General features: G+C 40.9%; 1 protein-coding gene across 4 annotated transcripts in view; it reads right to left on the bottom strand.

The window, feature by feature from the left end:
• The window catches only part of tln2b (talin 2b), a 73832-nt gene extending 58828 nt beyond the window's left edge, over positions 1–15004 (bottom strand). For 2 of the 4 annotated variants that reach the window (XM_068602380.1, XM_068602383.1), the window contains exon 1: positions 14911–15002. The gene's annotated coding sequence lies outside the window, so the exon portion shown is untranslated. Of the gene's footprint in view, positions 1–1845; positions 1872–14910 lie in introns of those variants that run through there. The other 2 variants (XM_068602384.1, XM_068602381.1) reach the window with 2 other exon arrangements.
• Between the last annotated feature and the right edge of the window lie 886 nt (positions 15005–15890).

Here is a 15890-nt window from a genome sequence, read left to right as displayed (position 1 = left end):
ATTATAGAATTTGACAGTTGACATTTACAATACAGAAGGTTTACTTTGAAAGAATATATTCTCGTCTATGTTTCGTACAACTTCAAACCACCACTTTGGTCCAGACTGAAATATCTCCTCAAATATTGGACAATGTGTCAAGGTCCCCAGATGATGAACCCCAATAGCTCTGGTGACACCCTGACTTTTCATCTAATGTAGCAGTACCATTGGTGTTAGTGTGTTCAATAGTTTAGTTTATAACCAAATACCTGCAAAACTAAATAAATTCCCATCAGCCTTAGCATGATTAGCATGTTAGCATGATTAATGCTATAATACCAAACAACATCAGTGTGTTAGCATTGTCTCTATGAGCATGTGAGCATGTGTTGACATTAACATCTAGCTAAATGGTTACAGACTCACTTACACGGCTTTAGTTACCTCTCAGACTCTCAGATATTGAACTTTGGTACTTTGGTACTTGTATTTTGAAGAGCTCATTCCAACTACATCAGATAAATGAATGTGACTTTGAAGTTGAGGTCTACAAAAGTCTCTTTCATAGCACATTCTCATCATCTGCTCCTGATTTCTGGCTACGGCAAGTTAATTGCTCACTCAGCTGAACAGATTTTCCCACTGCACACGCAGCCAAACAGACTTTACACCTCATAATATCATTTCATGCAGCATGACAACACGATATCTCAGCATCGCGGTAAATTACACATTCTAATGTGGCTGATTGTCACAGTCGTTGCACCAGAGGTCATTCTCGGGGCAGCGTATTGCTGATTGCTGTCAGCTGTGAATGACCCAGCTACTGTGTAGCTCAGCAGTTTGCCGTGGAGTGTCGTGCTTTTTGTCTTTCACTAATTGCCTCAATGAATTCTGCAACCATAGCACACAACTCATTAATGCTGACACAGACTTCTAATTAGTTAAGTGGGGGCATTCAGCCAGTTGATAATTTGAATACTTATTATTTATGCTTTTTGAACAACTACAATAACATTTCATATCTGCACTAAACACAACACCTATGTACATCAACAGCCTATCAGGAATAAATGTTTTTTTTATTGACAGCTTTTGGCAATTGTTATTTGAGAAATGCAGCAATAGCCACAGATGAGAACATTGCCACAGGCAGAGTGTGGATATTAATTTCAATGAAGACAGGATATCAAACGCAAAAAACTAGAATCTTTATACCTAGGATATCAAAGTTGTAATTATTGGCACGAGTTGAACATCAGTATATCCTATACTATTGATCCTCTGATCAGTACTCATGTCCTCATTAAAAGGCCTAATGACTGCTAGTCTCTTAATCTATTCAGAGGAACATCTGGACATCATCAATTTATTATTACATGCATCTATTATTTATTTTTTTATCCCTTGGGTATCAATAAAGTTAGCAATTGATATAATGAGCTGGGCTCCCGCAATAATTTAATTCACGCATTTGTCCAAAACATTATGAACAAACTTTATGTTCACTGAAAGGCATAACACGTGTTCAGGAGATGCAGGAACAAAAAGAGGAACAGTAGGCAGAAGTGCCAACAACATGACAAAATATTTGATCCATACTGATTATATTAATCAAAATGCATGAATGCAACAGGCCAGTTCCTTGTATTCCAGTTGGGTCAAGTTCCTAAAGTGCAATGTCACTTTGATCTATTGCATGCAGTAATTTAGGCTTTTGCAATTCTCTTCACTGGCACAAAACGGAGGACATGAGCACATTGTGTCAAACGGACCAAATAAGAAGTACGCATTTTGGATTATTCACCATTATACATCACAATAATGGTAAGACTGTTCCCTGAATTTATAAAATGCAATTACCTTACAGTAGACGCATATGAGGAGACAGCTGTAAGCGTGTAACCCAAGTGAGGCAGCAGAGGCACGGGGAATGACTGGAACAGCATCTACAGCACAACTCAGGATAACAAATTTGAACAAATTGTGTGTCAGTTCATTCCTTCAGACTTATTTTATTTTAATAGTCACTGCCCTGGTAGATATTATGAGGACATTACTGGTGTATAGTAAGTCAGGAGGCACACTCTAAAGCAGTCTATTGGGTTAAAGGTTGAAACTACATGACTCAAAATACCACAATTCCCAAATAGAGCAGCACATGATTTCAAGACAAAATGGGATCTCTCACAAAAAGCCTTCAAGCATTTGCATGACTTGAACCCAGTTATGTGCCAGAAGCATCAGTGTGCAGAGTTTTCCAATGCCCAAATTGTTGTCAGTGCCTCAACAAGAGAATGCACTGAAGGCGTTTCAGTGCATCTGCTCCAAACTTGATTGGATGAATGAGTCAGAACTGATGCTTCTAATGTCCCACCGCAGTGTGCCACAGAAGCGTTTTAAATGATGTGCATCAAAAATGATATCGAGGGCATTTAGTCCCCAACGCTTTAACATTACACTACCTTGAGGTGAGATAAAAAGTGAAAAAGCTATTTCAACTGATAAAGTCACAAGACAAATAACGCATTTTGTGAGTGGCAATATTTAATGTGTAGCACACGATACTGTGTAGTGAGAGTCAGAATATGCATCTACGACACTATGGTCAAGCGTGGAAAGAGACTTTTAACACAAAATTGCTGTTTGATTGTCAAAGGGCTGCAAATAAGGCTGGGCAATATATCAATGTTATATTGCTCTTGTGATAGGAGATGAGATATTGTCTTAACTTTTGGATTTGCTGAAGTGTTTTCTTTTCCTGGTTTAAAGGTTGCGTGATAGTGGTGAAATGTAATTTTCTGAACTCACCAGACTGGTATTATTTTCCCGTTATTAATGAATAGTTAAGAAACAACTCATTGTTTAAATATTTTGTAAAAGCACCAATTATCAACCCTTCAACATCATCATAATATCAATACATTTTATATAAAATATTGTGGTATTTGATTTTCTCTATATCGACAAGCCCTAGCTTCAATTAAAGATCTTTTTTGACGGTTTAATATTTGGTTAATTCCATTTCTTGGAAATAGCACAAATCACCTTTAACAACCAGCCATCGATTCTACCACTAGTAGGAAAGACCGGCAGGCAGACTGCAAGCACTGGGGGAACATATGGGGAGGAAGGCTGGCGAGCATGCAGCCAGGCAATGAATTGTGTGCGTTTCTGTTCCATAATAACCGGACAACCCATCCATTTCATTGTTGCCTCTCCACAGATCTCTGACAGGGAGAGGCATCATTCGATTCATTGGCAGAGATGTGTGGGAGAGAAAAAGGAACCTGCCAACCTCCACATCCAGCTCGGGTTAACAAGACAAAAAGTTACGCTCCAAAGATCTGTAGGAAAAGAGAGGCCCGTGGTACTAGTGAGCACCATCTCTGCTTCTCTCTCTTCAACTTCTGCATCTAATTGTGAGGCTGAGCACACAGCTGTGACACTCCAGTTGGATACAGATTCTTTAATCTCTTCTTTTTTTATGACATTGCCATGTAATCTCCATCTAGCTACCCAGGGAGCAGCCAGAGAGGCAGGAAATGAAATCAATGCTGTGTCTCTGCACTGGGTGTTACTTCATTAGCATGGGCACTACAGATGTAGCAGTAAATCTGATTTATGAAAGGGCGACAATGAAAGTGTCACAGACAGACACAGGGATTCATAACAGCAGCAGACAGGGACACCCAATGTTTCACCACAGCTTCACCAATGTTTGACAGAGGGCAAGCACACAGCACACTTTCCTTGCTGCCAGTTTAGCATTAGATGCAGTTATGTTGTATGAAATATAATTAGAGTCTGATTATAGAAGCTTGTAATTGATTTTCATTAGCTGAATAGCGTGACTAAAAGTGGGGCATTTAGAAAATCAATTTACTGGTCAGAGAAAAGGCAGGTAAGTATGACCTCCAGTGATAATCATGAAACATACATTACACACAAATCTATTAATATGTCATGGCTTTAATTTCCTGTGGATGTACCAGTTTTATTACAGTCCCTATATATTGCAATGTGGATCTTGGTAACAATGCTTTCCATCAGCCAGCCGATTTAAGTAAACTGGGTTTAATTGGGCGAAGTGTTAATCTTTACAATATCCTTCATCACACTGTTAGGTAGGTTAGACATTTTTCAATGTGTAGCTTTAAACGCACACCTCTCTTTCACACTATAGGTCAGGGAAAGATCCATTAACCCAATTACTTGCCAACGGTATTTCAGTTATAGTACTATATATTATTCTAAAACTGTGAAATAAAATCTACACATGGCAATTCCGCTTTTTTATTTTACAAAACTGTTAATTAAATGTGTGAAGTGAGGTCAGATAAATTGTCATCGTTCATCAAATTTAAGTGTTTCAAGTGCTGAGGAAAAGTTGTTCAATTGAACTCTTCTTTCATTAGCGAGCAATACCAGTTTGTGCGGTGCATCTGGGCAGCAGCTGTTGCGGGACCACAGCATCTAGAGGTCAAAAGGTCTGGAACTTCTGGAGTGACGACATCTAGTCCTATAGCAGCTATGGAGATATTATGGAAATGTAAAATTAAAGCGGCTATACAGTTGGCTGGTCATAGGAGAACCATTGATAAACCCGCCCATCCCCATTTTAGAAAAACAGAGATTCCAAATGATTAGTTGTGCACTCCCATGGGACCGAGAAGCTACGGAGGGGGAGTGTAATTCAATTAGTCCCCCAGTTCTGCACCAAAGGGAGGCAGACAGATCCATCTCATTGAGATATCCAGGATGTGCAGGCCTGGTGTATGCACAGAAGATATTGGCAGCACATCATTAGTGCTGCTGGTTTGAATTAACGAAAGTCTCACTCACTAAGAGACTGCTGGGAATAAATAAAACCCAGAAATCTCTGCACTAGCAACACCAAGTAGTTCCTTCTAAAATACCTTTTGCAATCCTTATCTACACAAAGCATGGCTGCATGAGGAGGGCGGGCAGGCTGAAGCGAACAGAGTGCAGAATGAGCCGCCTTACATGACAAGCCAGCCACGTTCTAAGCGATTCTTGTGAGCTTGTGCCATGTGTCGAGGATGCTGTGTCCCACTGAAGACGCATCCAGACTGCCCTTTGAGAGTACAGCCTCCTCCGCTGTCGCTTTGTCACAACTCCCAGTGGGGAATTTATAAAGCTTCACAGCGCCTCGCTCCTGTAATTTACGACAGCCTTTTCCCAGGCAGAGAGAAATAAAATCAAACTGTAAATATAGTGCATGTTTCCTAAGGTGTGAGCTCTTCACATAGACCATTAATCACAAACAAATGCCAAAGATCCTGACGGTCATGAAATAACAGCATTAATAATCCCATTTGTGGCTACTCTACATTTGTTTTTGGATTATGAAAAAGGGCAGGAACCCTGGATATATTTAATAAGAAAAAGCAAAAACACAGGAAAAGAATTACAAAGAGTCATCAAGCTGCACATCAGCCACTTCATACTGTTTTGAAAGGGACAATCATTAGCCCTAGAATGACCTTTGACCTGAGGCTGGTGCACACACACCTGGCTATGTTATATGACTCCATCCCAGCCAGACTGGAGTGAGAGGATGTCATCCCGTGGGTATAGCATGTCCACTGCGGGTGGGCAGATACCCTCCATTGGCTGCAGGTCCATCAATCTCCTGTCTGAGGAAACTGAAGACTCGACAGAGAGAGACGCAAACAGCTGTCATATAGTGACTGAACAGATGCTAACGGTGGCAAGAAATTAACACCGTATCATGTTAAAATTATTCACAGCATCTCCATTTGGGCAAGGAAAAGATACGCGTCTGCAACTTCAACACTTTTCTATTATTAGATACACTTCTAACAGTGAGCTCTGTATTGTTGGATGTTTATATTCTCTATGTAGCTTATTATTGTAGCCTCTAGCAATTTGTTCACATCTATTAGGAGAACAGGTTTTGAAGTGTCCTTGATGAAAACGAATACTGCTTATTGTACGAGAGCCTTTCAGTGATGACAATAGCTCAGACAAGATCAGTCTTATTCACTGATGCAGGTTTGTCATCAATATTGCACATTACATTCGTTTGTGCTTTAATATATCCCTCATATTGGATATACAGATTGAACAGAAGACAGAAAGAGAGTTTGTCTGTGCACTGCGTGGGCAGAAGGAAAGATAAAATGCTCAGATCCATGTGGGCTCGGCCTGCAAGTCATCCTGAAATGAAATGGAATTAGGTGTGTGACTGCACTGTGTCCTCAGTAAATCCAAATCAACAGCTTTCTCTTCACATATGCCAATTGCATTGAGAGAAATAAATGCTTCAGTATTTCATGAGGCTGTTAAAAAATATTCAGCCTGCAGCCGCAGTCAAAGCTGAACATATTCCCTGAAGAAAACAGTCAAAGTGGTCTAATTTGAAGAAGAAGAGTGATTCAAGGTGCCATGATATGCCCACATTATACTTAATAATAATATAAGTCTACATTTCATGATTAACTTTTAATATGCATACAATATCTCTTTTCCACTGTGAACAGAATATTCCTTAGAGATTGGACATCAACTATATCGGTAGCTCACTGGGTTGCTTTTTCTTTTGCTACGGAGCGGTTGTCTGTCCATACAGCAAAGCAAATTAAGGCTTTGAAATTAAAGCTACTTAGACGTTACTTTGTCCAAGTGGCCACTGTTACACCTAATTAATACTGCAGTAATTAGCAGGCCATATATTTTTCTTTCACAAAATGAAAAGAAGCTATTCTTCCAGCTTAGATGATGGAAAAACCCGTCCGTGAGAACATGCAAACACATGCAAAGAACAGGCATATAATGGTTGCCCTATTTAGGGCTTTTTCAAGATGGCTCATCTTACATAGAACACTGTCCATTCATGTTGTGCTGTACTGAACAGGTATCACCGGAACAATGACCACTTCTTTTGAGGGCGCACTGACTTTAACAACATGATTCAAAACTCTGTTGTTGTCGTGGACTGTTGATTGTTGTTTGTCCCATCTAACCTCTCATGTCTAATGTTGCACCTTCCGCCAAGGATAAGTCCTCGTTCGTGAAAACATTCCTGGTAAATAAACTGGGGTTTCTGATTCAACACCGCTTACTGTGAAAAGGTAATTCACAAGCAGGTTGAACCACTGTAATAACATAATAGCCACAGGGAGGAAGTTAAAGAGCAGAATAGAAGGGAAACAATCAAACAGGTAATGTCCACATTATACGATGGGCTATTAGTGACTGTGCCGTTAACTCCTATCGCCTGAGGCCTCTTTCTTTCTTCCATTGCAGAGGTCACATCATGTATTAACACCCATGATAAACTTGACATGAAGAGAATGAATGCTACCTTCTCTTTATTCTTGTTCTGTAAATGCTACGCTGATTTATTTTCAATGTAAATATGCGCAAAATCACACAACATTCAGGATGCGTTCCTGAGAAACAAAGGTTCAATCCGCATGTTAAACCACATTAGATGTCAAACAATATGACTAACAGGGCAAGACGCATAAATACAATGATGAACCACACTGAGCGATGACAAAATATGTTCAAATCTGCTTCAGGAGGATGTTGACGTCTCCCTCACTTCAGTGGCTGCTGACACGCTTACAGGAAATTGAACACAAACTTAGTCGGTTTGGAAGAAAGTCAACCTTTATATTCAGCTCTCAGAACAACAGAGTACCGACAAACAAGGTTACAGTATGAAACCTCAGGATTCTCTATAATTAATACCTGCCATGAAATAAAATGTCCTCTGTTACGTGTGATTCTGTGCCATCAGGTCAGGAGCCTTCATTCCTACAGCAACAATTCAGAATTTATGTTGCACTCGACCCAGAGGATCAGCGAAACACCTGAGGTTTAGTCAACACATTCATGAAGGCAGATGACTGTGACAGTTATAAAATTACCGCATGTTAGAAACAGTACTTATGAGCTATAGCTCACTATGGACGCCTTTCAGAATGGGAGTCTGATTCCAAGCGTTCCCGGTGGCTTATGATGCATCTCGTAGAGCTGCAGCCTGAAATAGTCAAGTAATTGGTCACAAGGGCTCATGGTATACCCGAGTATGGTACGGAGACCAAAACCAATCTTTTTTTATACCTTTCTTATAAAGCTGTTTTTCTATAAACCCTTCTTTTCACTTTCAAAAGAAGCCACTGTGCTCATGTGTTGATAGTAGTAGATGTAAATGGTTTGCATTAAATAATAGAAGTACTCTGAATTGAGTCAAAAATTATCTGACCAAAGCTCAAGTAAACGAAATAACACATCGGACCTGACATTCATTACTAGTAAGCGATACAGACACATTCTGATCAGTATCAAGAGGTTATTGATTTGACACGCATGCCTATTGGCCACAAAGGTGTTTATAGACTAAGACTCTTTTTTCTTTGTCTTTTTTAAAGCAGCAATAATGAAATTAGATTTTTCATTTTTGAACAAGCCATTAATTACCAAGTCTGCTTGCCGCCGATCTGTGCTTGTAGGAAATGTACAGTGTTTTTTCAATTTTTGTCATTGACTAGGAACCATTGAGGTTTGTCATTAAGATTAATTTCTTTCATACTTGACAATGCTCATTTATTCTCATCTTAATTTAAAATATATTCATTAATTTAAATGACCATGATGTCATACAGAAAAAATGCCAAAGGTTTAGCTCTTAGAAGCTTCTTTGAGAGATCCATTTGCATGACTAACATCTGTTGAAGGACAATTTCATAGAGCTTTCAGTTGAATTAAGTGATCAAATTTGTTGAAGAAATTCCGTGACTACTGGTAGACAAGAGATTTATTTGCTCACAGACCTAGTAGAGGCCTGGAGCTTTGTGCAAAACAGTAAGGTATTGCTACGCTTTTCTAGTTCCAGGTTCACTTTTCCCATCGAAAATGTGGTCCTAGCTCAAAAGGGTGACTGTGAGAAAAAGCTTTCTGAAGAGCATACAAATCATGCCATGGTCTCTCGAGTCAACTTTATCATTCCATCTCCAAAAACAGAGCAAAGAATGTAATCTAAGCTATTGACTTTCACTGGGGGTAACCAGAGAGTCCCTCTGCCCTTAATACAAGGTCACTGCACTGCTGATGAGATGGATACACAAGGCTAAAGTAACACAATCACTTATACTGTGAAGCATCCAGCTGCTAAATGCACTTCCGCTCGGCCAATGTGACATGATTTCGACAAGAGTGTGTCAGAGAATTCCACAGTTCTTCTTTGAGACTCAAGGTGCTGACACTACATAGCCCTGTGAAGAGAGAGAGAGAGAGACAGACAGACAGATAAATGGAGAGAGAGCAAGACAGAGACAGAATTCTCGCTCAGTCAGCAACCCTTGCAGCCTGCAGAGGATCAGAGCAGAGGATAGCAGTTTTTTCAGTGCATGCTCTTCAGACAGGAGAGTCCTTCCCACGTCACAAAAACAGCCTGACAGCTTCTGAGCACACAGAGGACCCGACAGCCCTCAATTAACCTTGATGTGTTGCTACTGGCCCGTCAATTCTCCCGAAAACAAGATGAACGGTGCCATTCAACAGCGCTATCATTTGGTTTACTTTATCTGCCGGTTATCCCATCTATCCCCTGTCCCAGTGCAGCCAGCCTTTGCTCCCTCTATCTGAACATTGTGTAAGCCTCTCAACCTCCCAATCTCCCCCTGTGAGAAAATTACAGACTGGGATTACTTCAAACACTGCTCTTTGATTTTTTTTTCCATCAATAAGTGAAACAATTGTGTCATAGGTGTAAAAAATAAACGTGTCTCATCAAGTGATTATTGTCTGAACTGTGCTGTGGAGCAGGACCAGCACCATTCAGCCGTATTTGGCTGTGATGCATCATTGATGCAGATCGATGGCAAGTGCCTCGCTCACTAGGATCTCTGCTCCACTGTCATTGACCTCTAGCTCTTGTGGCGTTCCTGGGAGACCCCCTGCCAGTGAAAAACACTCTCAGCATGCTGATGAAGGGGGTAAAAGCATCAGAGCCTTTCAGGGTGTGCGTCTAATGTGCTTTCTCTGTGATACTGGCCACAACAAACACTACTAGAAGCAAGCACAGCCCAAAAAATACCAGGAAAACAAATAATAAATTCTAACTTTTATTCTATTTTGGGGTTTTAAATGATTTTAAATGAATGTTCTTAATTGTTTTTTAAATCTTGTTTTCTTCTGCATTATGTTTTGATGCTCTTAATGGTTTTATGTGAAGCACTTGCCTTGTTGAAATGTGCTATACAAATAAACTGGCATTGCCTTTATTGTATATCACAAAAGCTCTCCATATATACAGCATGTGTGAAAAGCTATTACAGTTCTTCATTTACGCATCATAAGCAGCCAAACGATACTGTGAATTTCACAAGAACAGCTCTCAATCCTCTGTTGTGTCAAATCTACCTTCCCAGCAAAGAGACGGGTAGATGCTCTGAGCGTTAAAAAAATAAGACGGGTTGGATACAATGAGGTGACACAAGCAGCCATATAACAAAGTCTACCAGGTGATGCATTCGGTTTTATGGATTCGGTGAGCATTACAGCCTAAAGCAACATTTTGCATCTCAAGAGCAGAAGGCAAAATGTTGATTTCAACCGAATCATCAGCTCCTCATACGCAAATGCAATACAATGCTTAATGAACTCGTATTCACTCAAACTTGTGATACGGAGAAACATGTCAGCAACTAAAAAAAAGTGCTCAGCCGCTCTCTCCTTTTCAGAGGATTCTGTAAATCCCATGATCTTAAGCACAGGTATCACATGATGTTTAGCACAGATAATCAGTTTGCCTCAGGCAGAGTGGGTCGTGTTCCTCATCATCTGAGTGTTCCTCTGTAGCACCACAACAGAGGTGTAATAAAATGAAAGTTGCACACTTACTCTGACACTTCACGAGAACAACTTGATGCTAATACAGTCATTTATAACAATTGCACATGTGTTCAGTATTTGAAATGTCAACAAAATGACTTTACATTCAACCAAATAGGCCTACGTGAAAAGACACATAAAGAGATTAGATGAATACTCATAACTGATGAATACTCATTTTTTTAATAAAATAGCAGCCAGGCAGCCAAAGGTAAGGAGACAGCTATTTCATTAAGCTAACAGCTGGTGCTCAGACTCAGGGAACCCTCAGATTACACCTCTTTTCTTTCATGGCCCTATCCACCCCGTTAGAGACCTTGTGCTGCGTGTGCATGACAGGGAAGTCAGATCTGTCATCTGCTACTTCAGACTGGCATCCCATTTGACCGGCTTATGAGATTCCAATGGCTGCACCGCTGCCTCTGACCAGAAGCACACCACGTCGGCATCTACTGACCTACTTCTTGAGTCTGCTGCAGACGTATCTCAAGCACAGCCCAGTCAGTTCAGACCGCATGTACACATGTACAGTACATAAACGTCCCATAGGATGTACTGTACATGTGCACATGTACTATGGGAAGTACCGTATCAGCCACCACTGGCAGTTTTGTGAGGATCGTGTTTAACATGGTACCACTCGTGTTTGATTTACACATTGTTCTCAATTTTAGCGAATTATGTCATGTTCTCTAAACACAATCAGGTGATCTGAAAAGAGCAAAACGTCTTCAATCAACAAACAAACAACAATGATATTACTGTCGATAATTGTAACAACTCTTCAAGTTAAAAACAGTAAAATAAAGCTATTACAGGATCAACAATTGAGTGACCTGACATACGCTTTCATATAATAGCTAACAATTCTAAATCAAGGGTGAAGACAATTTAACCTGATCAATCAAACCTCAAATCTAAAAGCACACTGGTAACTTGGTTGAGAGTTAATGAACACGTATTGACTGCCTGCCACAGTCATCTGCTGGGGGAAAATACAAGAAATTATTCAATCAGATAGATGTACTAGTGGAGGAGTGAGGATGGCTACTTGGTTCGACATCTGCCTCTTTTCCCTAAAGAAACAGACCTGGAGGCGAGTCAGGCCCTAAAGAGGCTGTGATCACAGAGAGAAAATACATAAGAGAGATCCATTTCATCCGTAAACACAGAACACAAAAGCTGGGCCACAGCGACAGCATGGGCTGTGTTTTAGTTTCCACCTCCTACACACTCATGCATTAAATATGGTTCAACGGTGACACTCTCCAATGAGTCTTAAAACCCTTTCACCCCCCGCCCAGCTGAACATTTCCTGGGGAATTCCGACCAGGAATGTTTTCTTGATGACGGAGCAACTGCGACAGCTAAGAGGAAAATCACTTTCAAATGAAGAGCCCGGAAATACAGCTGAGGCTTTGTCTTTAACAATTGCTTGTTCTCAACACCTTGTGGATCAAAATACTTAGTCAGGAATGCATGACCTTGTTATAGTTATTTATGGGAGAGTTTAACAATTACATGTTTCTCCCTAGGTTGCACAATTTGAAAAGAGTATAAGCTCTTCCTGATAGCATGCGGTGCATTTAAAGACTATGTTTGAGACTTGTGATTCCCAGTAAATTAGGCGCAGAACAAGAGAGTGAACGAAAGTTGTTGTAGCAGAGATACCCTTAATAGCTTCCCATAATACAGAATCACTGTGGTAATGGCCTCTTCGATAGCTGGCAATGAGAAGGAAAAAGGCACCGTTTAAAAAGTGCTTTGTTTTAATTACTATTGCAAAGTGAATTTGCACTATCTAATATTTCAAAAGATTAGGCAGGACGAAATGTAGAATGCTGACGGTATCTGTAAGTTTGCGCTACTTTTTATGTTGAAGTTTTTTACTTTTCTGATTTCTTTTGGCACAAGCTTACAAGCACAGCTTGAATAACCTTGGGTCTTGTGAATAGTATCTAGTGTTGTATTGGATGGAACAGCGAGCTTTTATCAGTTGCCGCTGGCAGATGCATGCTGCATGTGAACTTGTGACATTGGTGGTGCTGTGATCTAATTATATCTGTGTGCTGTGTTGTGGGAAAGTGTGCAGCACTCATTTCAGATTCTCAGATTGGGAAGGTCTTCGCCGTCTGTATCAACTGTGGATAAGCAAAGGTTGCATATTGTGAACAGACAGGTGCAGTGTTCCAATGGTGAGATGTATAGCTTCAGTATTTCCCCAAAATTATATATCTGAAAGCAAAACACTATACACACACACAGCATTTTTTTGACTAGTCTAAACATAAATACATTAATCTATAGACAATCCAGCTCAATTTCGTTATAAGGGAAAGGTATTTAGGACTCATAAAGCCTTCACAGCGCTGTGTAATCTGGAGATTATTCCCTATTGGCACATTTTACCAAGCTGCCATTCAACACATCATTTTTTCTGAATACTAGAAGGGTATTCATTGAGCATGTTGCTTAATGAATGTGTATAATTTCCACATAGGACAGCATAGCATGGAGCGACAATGCCGCGACCAAATTGTTCCCTACAATTTGGTTGTTCGGTGACGTTATCCTCCACGAACTGGTGCCTTACACCGTATACCAGCAGGGAGTACATTTTTAGTTTGGTTACTCCCAGTTACAATTAAGCTAGTAGCCCCCTCAGTGATGCCGTATGGTATAAAGTCATCAAGAATCACAGATGTCTGCTAAAACAGCTTGATACTTCTACGTCACTCAGACGAAAACATGTCACTCTTCACTCATGGTTTCAAACACCCCTCATGTCATGAGTATCCTTGAAATGACCCGTGAGATGCCTCTCCTTGAACATGCTCAGCTGCTTTATATTATAGAGGGGGTGGATTTTTTGTACTCCAACAGTATTGGTCTTAACAGCCAAAAGCTTCTTCAGCTTGTAATGTGGTTTGCCACAGAGTCAACCCAACACCCATACATTTCGTTACACAAAGTAATGTATAAACAGATCGGGAAAGATATGCACTGTAGAGGTGTAAACTGTGGCCCCTTCACCCAACAGTCACTTTGTTGGGTTAGCATTTAATGCCCTTTACCTGCGTGATAGCAAGTCACTGCTCATAAAATATCTCGAAACAAGTGCAACACACCCACACCCACACACATCTGTATGAGGCAGCAGGGCGGCATAGCGGGTAAGGAGTTGTGTCCTTCGATCAGGGGATGCACATCCTCCCTGCTGGTCTTGCAGCGAGTATGGAGCCGGATGAGAATGCACTCTGACTTCAGCGAGCAGGCAGGTATCAGGTAAAAAAAGATGGCATTTTCCCAACAAGGATCCATAAAACAGCAGATTTTTTTTTTATGACAGGGGGCAAATAATTAGTGGGCTGGCAGGCTTAAGCAGTCTTAGCAAACTGGACCAAACTGACCATTATAGAGTGACCCCTGCCTTTTCTACCCACATTTCTTTCCGCCCACTGTAAATCATCAGCGGTTGCGTCCGTGCATGCACACTACAGTCCCACATCGCTTTGATGTTGAGCCAAACCAGATAACATTCAGGTCAAGTCCAAGTTACAGTACAGCACATTTCTTTGCAGAGCAGAAAGGATGCTGGAGCTGGAGCAGCATTAGTTGCCTATTTAGCCTACTTCTATGCACGGAAAGCCTAAAAATATAACATGCAACAACAACGCCAAACAAATAGGTCAACGATATATACATATCCATCTTATCTTATCTGTCAATGTCAAAAGCAGTCAATCACACATTGGGTGAAGAAATATGTGACAGACTTGTGAATAACACGTCAGATGAAGCAAATCTGCTGCTGTTAAATCCAAAAGACGAGCAAAGAGGATGGTGAGGTGGACACGGATCGCACTGATACTGGGAAAAGGTCGACCGCAGGCTGCTTAACATGAAATGTTTCCAGCGCTTCTGCTGAGCCGACATCGAGCGGTCCGCCTCCCCTGTAGGGAACCAGTTAACAGCGCCCAGGTTTAAAAACACGACAATGGGAGAAACATATATATATATAAATAAATAAACACATACCTGATGTCTGTCACTCGTTAATGCATGCGACCTGGTATGGATGTGGGCTCAGCGACACACACCACAAGCGGGTCAGCTCAGCCTGCCTGCTGCCTCCTCCACGGCATCAAGCCCCTCCTCGTTTATCGTAGCTACAGTGGAGAGAGAGATGGGAGAGAGCGAGAGAGAGAGCGAGAGGGGGGCGGAGGGAGAGGAGGAGGGGGGGGGGGGGGGGGGCGACCGCATATCTATGCGCCGAAAAAAAAGGAAGCGGCGTCATAGTCCCCCCACTGGTTTCCTTCTTTTTCACAGTCTCCGATGGACACCGGTGACCATAGATAGAGCCAGATAGAGATAGGCTGGTTGACACTCAGACGAGCGGTCTTTTTTTTCTTCAGTAGTAAACATAGTAATCATGCAACGATGACTCCAAAGATTTCAATGACTGAGTCTCTTATTTTGAAAATGCTTTGGATTTGGGCTACACCTGCCGAGAGCGCAGCAGCAGACCAACCATGAGTGTGGGACAGTCCACACTGCTGCGCTTCATTGCACTTTGACACTGGATGGACATGAATGCTATGAGTGTAATTATATCTGCAGCAAAACAATCATACAGAACATGTCAAAGGACTGGAATCCAGGATTATTGATTTTTTTTTTAAGAATGGCTCTTCCGAGAGTTTTTTTCGCAAGCTTCAAAATTAAATCCATAAACCATGCAGCCTACTCCAATTAATTATTTGATGATAACATTTTGTCGGGGGTTTGCAGTTTTTCGCTAATCTTTGTGATTATTGGAGTATCTAATCTACCAATTGGACGAACATCTCCGTCTCGGTACTGTTATTTTATATTCTGGGCACATACTGCCCCCTAGTGGAGATGTTCAAGCACCCATGCAAAGTTAAACTCAAGCTCGGACACTTCGAAAAGGAATCATGGGCTGTCAATATTAATGAACTACTTATATCAATATATATGATGAATATTTTATATAA

This window comes from Clinocottus analis, unplaced genomic scaffold (genome assembly GCF_023055335.1).
Source record: "Clinocottus analis isolate CAN_PGR_092001 unplaced genomic scaffold, fCliAna1.0.p SCAF_6, whole genome shotgun sequence".
NCBI lineage: Eukaryota > Metazoa > Chordata > Actinopteri > Perciformes > Cottidae > Clinocottus > Clinocottus analis.
The sequence above is the reverse complement of the archived record's forward strand: the minus strand, read 5'-3'. Positions and strand labels throughout refer to the sequence as shown.